The sequence below is a fragment of the Theobroma cacao genome, chromosome 2 (assembly GCF_000208745.1).
Source record: "Theobroma cacao cultivar B97-61/B2 chromosome 2, Criollo_cocoa_genome_V2, whole genome shotgun sequence".
Taxonomy (NCBI): Eukaryota; Viridiplantae; Streptophyta; class Magnoliopsida; order Malvales; family Malvaceae; genus Theobroma; species Theobroma cacao.
Window position 1 is genome coordinate 38,811,189 of NC_030851.1, and position 12,362 is coordinate 38,823,550.

General features: G+C 29.4%; 1 long non-coding RNA gene across 1 annotated transcript; it reads right to left on the bottom strand.

Annotated features, from left to right (window-relative positions):
• LOC108660817 lies at window positions 9,483–11,541 on the bottom strand. Its single transcript, XR_001926509.1, has 3 exons — window positions 11,508–11,541; window positions 10,498–10,529; window positions 9,483–9,681 (listed from the first exon to the last, which is right to left on the bottom strand). It is a non-coding gene; the product is annotated as an uncharacterized LOC108660817 (long non-coding RNA).

The window sequence follows — 12,362 nt, forward strand, 5'->3', positions numbered from 1 at the left end:
CCAGCCACATCACAAATTTTTTTCTTCCTTCACTTTTTGCTCCACATGGTCGGCCCCCCTTTTATTTTACCAAGAAAAAGTCTTTGACTCTTTTATTGACCACATGGGCAGCTGCCCATGTTGGTCTTCTAATATATACATATTTTTTATCCTATTGTTATTTTACTTTATGTTCATTTTATTTCTTTCATTAATTCCACTACATATCCTTTAACTTTTATATGTTAAATTCGATCCTTTTAATACGTCTAAAAATTTCAATTTTCATCTAACTTCCTTTCTCGGTGCGTGTACCACCAAATATAAAAATTGCACCTCAATGGGGTATTACCATAATATTAAATATTTACTTATCCGTGTTGGTTTGACTTAACAAAACACGCGTATTTCACTTTTGTCACTTATTTCTATAAAAATTCACTTGTATTTCTTCTCCCCCACTTGGATCAACCATACGATCCTTCTTCATAACTGATTTCGACATCCGGTTAAATATTAATATTTTAATATTATTTTATTCTAAAAATTTTATCTTGTCTCCTTGGTACCTAAAATACCTTATTATGCCTCAATTGACTTCTGAATCACCCTTTTATCTTACAAATTCTCCTCCGATAAAATGTTATTATTTTATTATTATTTTCTTGGGTGCGGATCATTTTATCCTAAACTACTCCTTTCGTCTTCCATCACATTTAAACATTATAATTAGCCTCAATTAGCATCCGATAAGTTTTATTTATCACCATATCAAAGTATAGGGTATTTCAAAATGCATATTTTTCTACCATCAAATAAATTTTCCTCTTTCAAAGTAGTCTAACTTGATAATGTTGGTAGCCATCTCTTTAAATGAAGCCATTTTAAATTCCAATAACATGAAAAATAAGTTTTAAAATTGTCGGTGCAAATAGGGTTTAGATGGAATTCAAAGAATTGGCAAAATTGACTTCAAGGTGAGCCTTTCAATAGACGTTATTTGTAAGACTTATTTCTCTCTCACCACTCGGTATGCAAAGGGGAATAATGCGACTAGCCTTAGGGATACATTGAAGCCAACGTTTAACTTTGTCTTGCACTTTACAAGAGTAGACTCTTAGATACACCCAAGGGTTTATAAAATTGTTCAGTCTTAAAGCTTACTTTCTACAATAAGTAGATTATAAAGAATTTGGATGCCTTTTTGTAATTGATGGAAACTTAAGTGTTTATGTTAACTTTCAGAGCATAACGCTTTTCTTGCTTTTAATTTTTCTGCTCTTTGTTTTGTTTTTGCTTTCATGTATTGAAATGGTTGGCAACGAGTCCTTTATGTAGGCTTGCAAGTGTCTTTTCTCAAGGACATAACCCTTCCATCAAGGCATCTCTTTGTCTGAAGACTTTTTTGCATTAGAAAGACACAACCCTTGGATAAATAGAGAATTCAATAATTACCTTTTGAAATTACAATCATTCGTTCGAAAGATCTAATATGAAAAGATAATTTTTTATTTGAAAAGACATTTTTATTTTGAAAATACAATAACATAAATTTATATCCAATCGGTTGATGATGTAATCAATTGTGGTGTATGTGCTATAAGAGCAAAGATCAAGAAGTTCAAAGATTCAGATTTTTGGTGTGTGAAATGATGTGGAACAACTGCTCTTGACAGCTCATAGTCAGATTCACCATGTTATTGGTCATTAGTCATTACACCACATTATCAAATTTGGAGCCAAGGTCAAAATTATATATGGAAAAATATCTCAATAATTTGGAAAAGAATCACTCTATTAAGTAAATATCTTTATAGATTCATTTCAAATTGATTGCACCTTCCCTTGTGGTGCATTTTGGTCAAACTATCCCATCTTATAAATTGACACTGGTGATTTCAGAAGACTCAACATCATCAGGAACAAGAACAGTAAATAGCCCAAGACAACATGGAAAAAGCTTCTTTCAGCATGCAATTTTTCATCTTTCTGCTATTTGCATCATGTAAGTCAATCCCTCTCATACTAATCTCATTTGTTAACTTTCATGTTAAATTTAATTATAATACTATTAATGCATTGTAATTTTGTAGCAATGGTATTCTCAATGGTACCGAGAGCGCAAGGGCAACCATGCACCACTGTAGCTGATTGCAAAGATATTTTTTGTATAGACAAAACTTTAGAGTGCCTAAATGGCCGATGCCAATGTGTTCCCACTTTTGGAACAAAAATAAGTTGCTCCAAAGACTTTGATTGTAACAAAGAAGTGTGATCCCAGATGTAACATCCATAGTTGTGTTAATGGACAATGCAAATGTTGTGTTGCCTAAAAAACAAAAAAGTGGGCATGAATTGTCCTAAAATGAAATAAAGTTTTTAATATTATATTTTTGCCTAGTTTGAACTATGAAGCAGATTTGCTTGTAGATTTAGGGGAGATGAATCTATTTCTTCTATCTTTTTATTTTTTAAAATTTTAATTTCATATGATTCTAAAAAAATTACAATCAAAAGTGATTAAATTTGACTAAAAAAATGAAATGTGTACATTCAATATAAAACAAAGGAAGTACAAAATAAATAGAAAAATTTGAAATAGTAGCCTTAATCAATCATTTAGAAAACACTATAACTTATTTTAAGTATATTTAAACAAGATATTTTATACATTACATAGACATACACTTTATTCTAAATAATTATATTATAAACTATTTCATTTCACATAATTTGACCCCTCGGTTAGGATTAGGGATCAAGGCAATAGATTTCTGCTTTCCCCTCTTGGCACACATCTCATGAATGAATATATGTTAAATAATTCAAATTCAAAAGTGAAGAAATAGAAATAATGAGACATTTATTGTTTAAAAATAATAAGCATAATATTTAAAAAAGTTTATGTTCTTCAGAAATTTTCAAAGAAATCTTTATTCTTTTATTACGCTCAATCAAACACTTATATTTTTATTTTGAACCAAATAGACCTTTATAATTAACAATTGGCTAACTATCGTTAGTGAAAATGTACTTGTCATTTTATATGATGTAATCTTCGTATATATATAAGAAAGTGTGTTTTATTAGTGTACGGGGCAATGGCAGAGGCAGAGGGCGACGGGGGCCACCCTTCAGTTTTTATTTTTTTTATTTTCTATNCGGGGGCCACCCTTCAGTTTTTATTTTTTTTATTTTTATGGGTATAAAATGGTGAATATATAAGTTTGCCACCCTTATTTAAATCAAATAATACATGGTGGTAAGTCATTTAAGTAAAATTTTGAAAGCTTGGGTTCAATTCTATCTAGGCCCAAATTTTGAAATTTTTTTTTTCTTATAGAGTAAACCCAAATTTCCTTATAGAATAAACGATGCATTGCTTAATTGCCTAAATTTGAAATTATTTTTCTTTATTCCTTACCGAGTAAACCCATTTTCATTATAAAGTAAACCCAAATTTCCTTGTAATGTAAATCCAAATTTTCTTATAGAGTAAAAGATGCATTGCTTAACTATCTAAATTTGAAATTATTTGTCTTTTTTCGTTATAGAATAAACCCATTTTCCTTATAGAGTAAACCCAAATTTTAAAATTATTTTTCATTTTTCCATTGCGGAATTGCCGAAAAAGTATAATTTTTTACTTTTATTTTTCTTGCAATATGTTGATTCGATTTGAGCATTTATGCAATATGTACTTTTCCTAAAAATCTTTCATCTTTTTTAGCTTAACTTCACTAAAATATTTTGTATTATTGTATATAATATCCTACAGTCCCATGGAATAAAAGATGCATTACTTAATTGCCTAAAAAGTATAATTTTTTATATTGATTTTTCTTACAATCTGTTAATTTGATTTAAACATTTACACAATATGTCGTACGTTAACATGAAAAACTAAACAAGAATGTGATTAAAATATTTAGAAAATTTCAATAATCTTATCTTACTTTTCAAATTAAATAGGTACAAAGTGATTGCTAGAACCATTGACACGGATTTAATTATCGATGAATTTGAAAATATGAAAGCATGTTGAGCACAACTTATAGTACCTAATGTGAAAATCTAATATTAATTTTTCTTTCTACTTTATGTCTATTTATAATGATGATTTTGAAAACTTATATTCAAATTGTCAATAAAATTTTATTTTATAATTAATTTTATTTTGAAAGTGATTACTTTTTTGATTCGAATCGAATCATTGACCCGATTCATGACCTTGTATGATTGCTCTTTAACCACCCCTCATACAAAATCCTAGATCCGCCACTAGTACGAGGGATTTGGTCCTCTAGAAAAGATGTTATTTGGTTCTTTGAAGTGTTTTGGAAAGTTCTATAAATTGATTAATTTTAGAGATTTTTCCCAAAAATATCTATTGAAATGAGTGATTATTTAACCAATAAGTTGAATTCCAAATCGTATCTTTTGAGAACATGTTTTTTGAGACTCTAACTATGCCTTTGACACCCCCTTAATGAAAAAAAGAAGAAGTAAATTTATTTGCTTCTCAATTCGGTTTAGAGCAATGAAGGATCAAATACATAAACTTCCTAATATGAAAGAAGAAAAGGGGTAAAAAAGAAAAAAGAACAATAAAGATTTTTTTAATAGAGAGAAAGGGAATTCGAATCTTATTTTTTAGGCAAGAAATCGTGTACTAACCAATAAGCCAAATGCTCAAGTGTGAGAGCAATCCAGATTTATTACGAAAGTTATAAACATAGGAAGTCAAAAAATCTTATTTTGCCATAGCCTTAGCTATATTAAAAGTTGCAAATATATAATTTCCCATATATAGCACGGTTCCATCATTAACCGCTTCCAAAGTCTTAAAGAAACATTTGTCTTTGTATACATGCTTAGTTGCACCACTGTCAGTCCAGCATGGTCCATCATCATGGAAAAGATTGACATCGAAAACCATAGTCACAAACTTGTTATTGTTCACACTTGTGTCTTATTTTTCAAAAATTTACATTTTGCCTTGAAGTGTCCAAGTTTGTTATAATGGACACATGTCCTCTTTTTGTTCCTTTTGATCTTATGACTTTTGTCATTCATTCCAACAAAATGTTTTCTTTTGTTGCACTAGACCGGCTTGTATGATGATTTGTGTTCCATCACATGGACCTTCGAAGTCTCAAGATTCTTTTCATTAGAATCATTTTCTTTTTCATTTTACTTGACTTCTTTTGTTTGCAATAATCTTCTTTATTCGAAGATGATTACCAAGGTCCTCTTCAGACATTTCCTCTTTTTTATACTTTAGAGCTTTCTTAATGTTTCTCCATGAAAGGGAAGCTTATCAATTATAGAATATACCACATTAGCTTCATCTATTTTCAGTTCATAATGCTTAAAGTTGTTTAGAACGCGTTCAAGCTCATGTAATTGCTCCATAACAAAACAACTATCAACCACTTCGTAGTTATTAAAAAGACTAAACAAAATTTCTTGCTACTTGCATCTTTGGCCATGTATCTTATTTCCAATTTGTCCCGAAGTTGTTTTGCACTAGCTTCATTCTGGTATGCATCAAACAATGTATCCAACATTCCATGTAGAATCTGTCCCATGCATATGTAATCATTATTATCCCATTTTTGCCTTAAATGAGTTTGCTTCACGGATTCTTCATCATCTTTTTCATCCGGCCTTGGTGTATCAAGAACATAAGAGACCTTGAACATGGTAAAGAGGAAGCGCATAATTTTTTGCCATCAAATAAAGTTTCTTCCTTCAAAGCAATCTAGCATGACAATGTTGGTAGCCATTTCTTTAAGTGAAGCCATTTTGAATTCCAATAACACAAAAAGTAAGTATTAAAATTATTGGTGCAAATGGGGTTTAGATGGAATTCAAGGAACTAGCAAAATTGACTTCAAGGCGAGTCTTTCAATAGACATTACCTTTAAGACTTATTTTTTTCCCACCACTCAAGATGCAAAGCGAAATAATACGAATAGCCTTAGTGACACAATAAAGCCAATGTCTAACTTTGTCTTGCACTTTACGAGAGTAGGCCGCTAGATACACCCAAGGGTTTGCAAAATTCTTTAATCTTAAGCCTACTTGTTGAAAGATGTAGATTATAAGGAATTTGGATGCTTTTCGTAATTGATGGGTACTTAAGTGTTTATGTTAATTTTCATAACACAACACTTTTCTTTGCTTTTGTTTTGTTTTTGTTTTGATGTATTGAAATGGTTGGCAACAAGTCCTTTTCTCAAGGACACAACCCTTTTATCAAGGTCCCTCTTTGTCTAAAAGACATCTTTGCATTTGTAAGACATAACTTTTTGATAAAGTGATGTTTCAATAATTATCTTTTGAAATTATAACCATTCATTCATAAGACACAATATGAATATATAATTTTTCAATTGAAAAGACACCTTTTATTTTGAAAATACATCAACATAAATTTCTATCCAATCGATTGATGATGCAATAAATTATGGTGCATGCTCTATAAGGGCAAAGATCAAGAAGTTCAAATATTCAAATTTTTTATGTGTAAAATGGATGAGCTAGTCAATTACGTGCAATAGTGTCTCATGACAGCTCATATTCAGATTCACCATGTTATTGGTCATTAGTCATTACACCACATTGTCAAATTTGGGGCCAGAGTCAAAATTATGTATGGTAAAATATCTCAATAATTTGGAAAAGAATTGCTCTATTAAGTTAATATCTTTATAGATTCATTTCAAATTGATTGAACTTTCCATTACGGTGCATTTTGGTCAAACTATCCCATCTTATAAATTGACACTGGTGATTTCAGAAGCCTCAACATCATCAGGAACAACAACAACAACAAATAGCCCAAGACAACATGAAAAAAGCTTCTATTAGCATGAAATTTTTCATCTTTCTACTATTTGCAACATGTAAGTCAATCCCTCTCATACTAATCTCATTTGTTAACTTTCATGTTAAATTTAATTAGAATACTATTAATGCATTGTAATTTTGCAGCAATGGTATTCTCAATGGTACCAAGAGCGCAAGGGCAACCATGCACCACTGTAGCTGATTGTAAAGATATTTTTTGTATCGACAAAACTTTAGAGTGCCTAGATGGCCGATGCCAATGTGTTCCTACTTTTGGAACAAAAATAAGCTGCTCCAAAGACTTTGACTGTAACAAAGAAGTCTGATCCTAGATGTAACATCCACAGTTGTGTTAATGGACAATGCAGATGTTGTGATGCCTAAAAAACAAAAAAAAAGGGCATGAATTGTTCTAAAATGAAATAAAGTTTTTGATATTATATTATAGCCTGGTTTGAACTATGAAGCATATTTGCTTGTAGATTTACGGGGGATGAATATATTTCTTCTATCTTTTTATTTTTTAAAATTTTAATTTCATATGATATCTAAAAAAATTACGATCAAAAGTGACTAAATTTGACTAAAAATGAAAGTGAACATTCTATTTGAAATAGAGGAAGTACAAAATAAATAGAAAATTTTGAAATAGTAGCCTTAATCAGTCATCTCCATAACACTTTAATTGATTCTAAGTATATTTAAACAAGATATTTTATACATTACATAGACATAGACTTTATTCTAAATAATTATATCATAAATTATTTCATTCCACATAATTTGATCCTTCGGTTAGGATTAAGGATCAAGATAATAGATTTCTTCTTTTCCCCCTTGGCACACATTTCATGAATGAATATATGTTAAGTAATTCAAATTCAAAAGTGAAAAAATAGAAATGATGAGATATTTATTGTTTATAAATAATAAGCATAATATTTAAAAAATTTAAATTATTCCAAAAATTTTAAATAAATCTTTATTGTTTTATCACATTCAATCAAATACTTATACTTTTATTTTAAATCAAATAAACCTATACAATTGACAATTGGCTAACTGTCATTAGTGAAAATATACTTGTCATTTTATATCATGTAATTTTGGCATTTACATATATACATACATATATATATATATGAAAGTGTGTTTTATCATTGTACGAGGTAGTGGCCGCCACCCCTTAGTTTTTAATTTTTTTATTTTTATGGGTATAAAATTGTAAATCTATTAATTTGTCACCCCTATTTATCTCAAATAATTTAGCTTGACATGGTGGTAAGTCATTTAAGTTAAATTTTGAAAGCTTGAATTCAATTCTTTCTAGGCCCAAATTTTGAAATTATTTTTTTCTTATAGAGTAAACCCAAATTTCCTTATCGAGCAAAGATGCATTACGTAACTACTTAAATTTGTAATTATTTTTCTTTTTTCCTTATAAAGTAAACCCATTCCTTGTCGAGTAAATCCAAATTTCCTTATAAAGTAAACCCATTCCTTGTAGAGTAAATCCAAATTTCCTTATAAAGTAAACCCAAATTTTCTTATCGAGTAAAAAATGCATTGCATAACTACCTAAATTAGAAATTATTTTTCTTTTTTCCTTATAGAGTAAACCCATTTTCCTTATAGAGTAAACTCAAATTTTGAAACTATTTTTCTTTTTCCCATTACTTAATTGCCTAAAAAGTATAATTTTTTACATTGATTTTTCTTGCAATCAGTTGATTCAATTTGAACATTTAGGCGATGTGTATTTTTTCTAAAAACCCTTCATTTTTTTTAGCTGAACATTACTAAAATATTTTATATTATTGTATATAATATGTTATGGTCCTATGGAGTAAAAGATACATTGCTTAACTGCTTAAAAAGTATAATTTTTTACTTTGATTTTCCTTTTAATTTGTTGATTCGATTTGAGCACTTCTGCAATATGTTATACATTAATATGAAAAGCTGAATAAGAATATAGTTAAAATATTTGAAAATTTTCAATAATCTTATTTTACTTTTTCAAATTAAATAGGTACAAAGTGATTGTTAGAACTTTTGACATGGATTTAATTGTTGATGGATTTGAAAATATGAAAGCATGTTGAGCACAACTTACAATACATAATGTGAAAATCTAATATTAATTTTTCTTTCTGCTTTATGTCTATTTATATTGATGAATTTGAAAACTTATATTCAAATTATAAAAAAAATTTTATTTTAAAAGTGATTAATTTTTTACTTTGAATCGAAACATTGACCTAATCCAAGACTTTATTTGATTACTCATTAGCCACTCCTCATACAAATTTTTGGATCCGCCACTAATACGAGAGATTTGATCTTCTAGAAAAGAAGTTGTTATTTGGTTCTTTAAAGTGTTTTGAAAAATTCTATAATTTAATTATTTTTAGAGATTTTTTCAAAGAATATCTATTGAAATAAGTAATTATTTAACCAACAATTTGAATTCCAAATTGTATCTTTTGAGGGCTCTACATATGCCTTTGACACCCCCTTAATGGAAAAAATAATGTAAATTTATCTTTTTCTCACTTCAGTTTAGAACAATGAAGGATTAAATACATAGACCTTGCAATATGAAGGAAGAAAAGGGACAAAAAGGAAAATAGAACAAGCAAGATTTTTTTTTAATTGAGAAAAGGGGAATTCGAATTCTAGTTTTTAGGTAAGAGATTATATATTAACCAATGAACCAAATGTTCAAAAATGAGAACAATCAAGATTTATTAAGAAAGTTATAAGTATAGGAAGTCAAAATATCTTATTGACTTGATCTGCCAATCTGCACCAACCATGTAGTTACTGCTGTTCATTTATTTTTTTCTGCAACAAATAAGAAAGAAATTGGAAAGTGTTGCATATTATATATTGTGACTATGGAAAGAAACCAACATGATGCAGCGAATAACCAAAAGCATGACTAAAAAAGCCAAGTTGAGTGAAGACTTCCCCATATATTTCTTAAGGGTTGGACTTGGATGGATATATTTGGGTTAATACGGTGCTTGCTTTATTATAAGGAAAATCTGCCTGCTTAAAATGACAGCATGTCCTCTTAAAAAGAGGTGAACTTTCTTCTTTCCTTTTTCTTTTTTTTTTTTCTTTTTTGTCTTTTGGACAATAAACAGGGGCCAGTTAAATAGTAATTAATGTGGAATGAATTAACTTAATTACTATAATTAAACGGAAAAAACTGACATTTTGAGCTAATTCAATTTTGAGAATTAATGTTCAATTTTGAACTGTAAATTAATGGCTGATAAAGTAACTATGTACACACACCATAATCATATCATATTTCAGTGACGTATTCACTAGTAAACTTGACTACCACAATCAATTAAATAATTCAAGATTTTAAACACGTAGCTATTAACATGTCTATTAAATAAACCGAATTAAATTTTATATAACACCATACAATGAATACGTTTTTAAAACAAATTAAATTAATTTTTATATAATAAAAAATGACACATCAATAAATTATTTTATATGAATTAGCACAATAATATGAAGATTTAACCCGCCTAAGACACAACCCAATTAACTCTAAATTTAAACCCTATCATTAGAATATGTAAGAGGATTGGTTCGTAAAATAATTATAAATTATAAAATAAGAGAAACATGACTTACCCTTCATTAGACAACACTAGCTTCAATTTACTCTGTCAATGGATCAAAACAAAAAAAGTTAGGGACAAACAACATAGAAGTTAACCAAATGTTATTCAATATACCAAATATCCAAAGGCTTCATCCAAATTAATTTTATGATAACTTGTTATCCATAAAGCTTATTTGATAAAGTGAAACCTTTTGAGGTTTTATACATTTTTCTATTTGTATCCATTACCCAATTGATTGGCTCTAGGGCATACACTTACAAACATATGTATGGTCACTTATGCAAGCTAAAAGAATAAATACCACAATGCAAAGTACAAAACGTGGGCTTAGCTAGTTAGCATATTAGGCTCTTGGGTTGGATTGTTGAGATATAACATATAATGATAGGCTTAGATTTATATCAAGACTTAGTGGGTATGGGTTAATAGACTCACTCTTATTTTTTCTAATATAATATACTGTCACGACTCGGTACTCCCCTCGAGCCCGTGACAACCATCGCGGTGTCCCGGTTGACACTCATTGCTCAGAATGTCAACCCGAAATCCCGCAAGGCTTTACTATCAATTTCTCTGTTCCCTTGTGAGCAACCATTGTCAAATATCATTTTCTAAAAGATTTTAAGCCGTTTTCAACTTAAAACAAATAAAATATTAATTTTTGTCTCACAGGGATATTTTGGTCATTTTTCTCAAAAACTTTGAAACTGGCTAAAATGTAACATACAAGTACAAAAGACATAATTCATAATCAAAATGAGTTTAAAAGTCTAAAATCTTCATTTAAAACGAAATTACGGTTATTTGAATATAATAAGAAAATAAAAAAAATATTAAGTAAAATATTCTATTTTCTTAGAAAACAATATTTATAGAGTTATACGTGAATAATTTTTATAGCGTAAAAGCTAAATAAATTTATACATACTGAAATACAATAAATCAAAATATTTAATTTAATTTACAATGACAAGAGGGCCCCCGAATAAACAAAAGTAAAGAGGACTGTGAACCTACGGTTTGGAAAATGCAGATCCAACGGTAGTCCTCGATGAGATCAGCTATCTACAGCCTATACTGAACCTGAAATGGGTGGAAAGGAGGGTGGTGAGATTATAAAATCCTAATGAGTAAACAGACATCATCATAAATATCTAGAGTTGAGTACATGGAGACAATAAAATAAATCATCGTAAACTGGGTCACAACATAAGAATACATTTCATTTAAAATATGTAAAGAGGCTTATGAATTTCATAAAAACTAGACTTGTGCCATAAATCCATTCTCAGGGACACCTTGGCCTAGGCATCCTATCGGGACTGTCACGACCCGGAACTCCCATCGAGCCAGTGACAATCGCCGCGACGTCCCGATAAGCACTTATTACCCCGAATGCCGATCGAAACCTCGCAAGGCTTAGCATCAACTTCCGCATCTCCCCGATGAGCGACAGTTATTATATCTCGCATTTCAAGAAAACATAAGTTGGTTCCAACTCAAAACAATAAAATATTATTTTCTAGCTCACAGGGGCATTTTCGTCAATTTTTTTTTTTAAATTTCGAAATCCGAAAAATGTAATATGTAAGTGGAAACACATATTTCATGATTTAAATTAAATTTTGAAGTCTACAACATTCGTTTAAAGTAAAATTATAGCTATTTGAATATAATAAAAACATTAAATAAAATATCTATTTTCTTAAAACACAATATTTTCAAAGTCTTCCTAAAATAACTTTTGTAGCGTAAGAGTAAAATAAATTTATTCATATAGTAATAAAGATAATTAAAGTATAAAATTTCATTTACAGTGACACGTGGGCCCCCAACTAACCAAGAAGGTGTATAGCTACGAACCCTTACTTC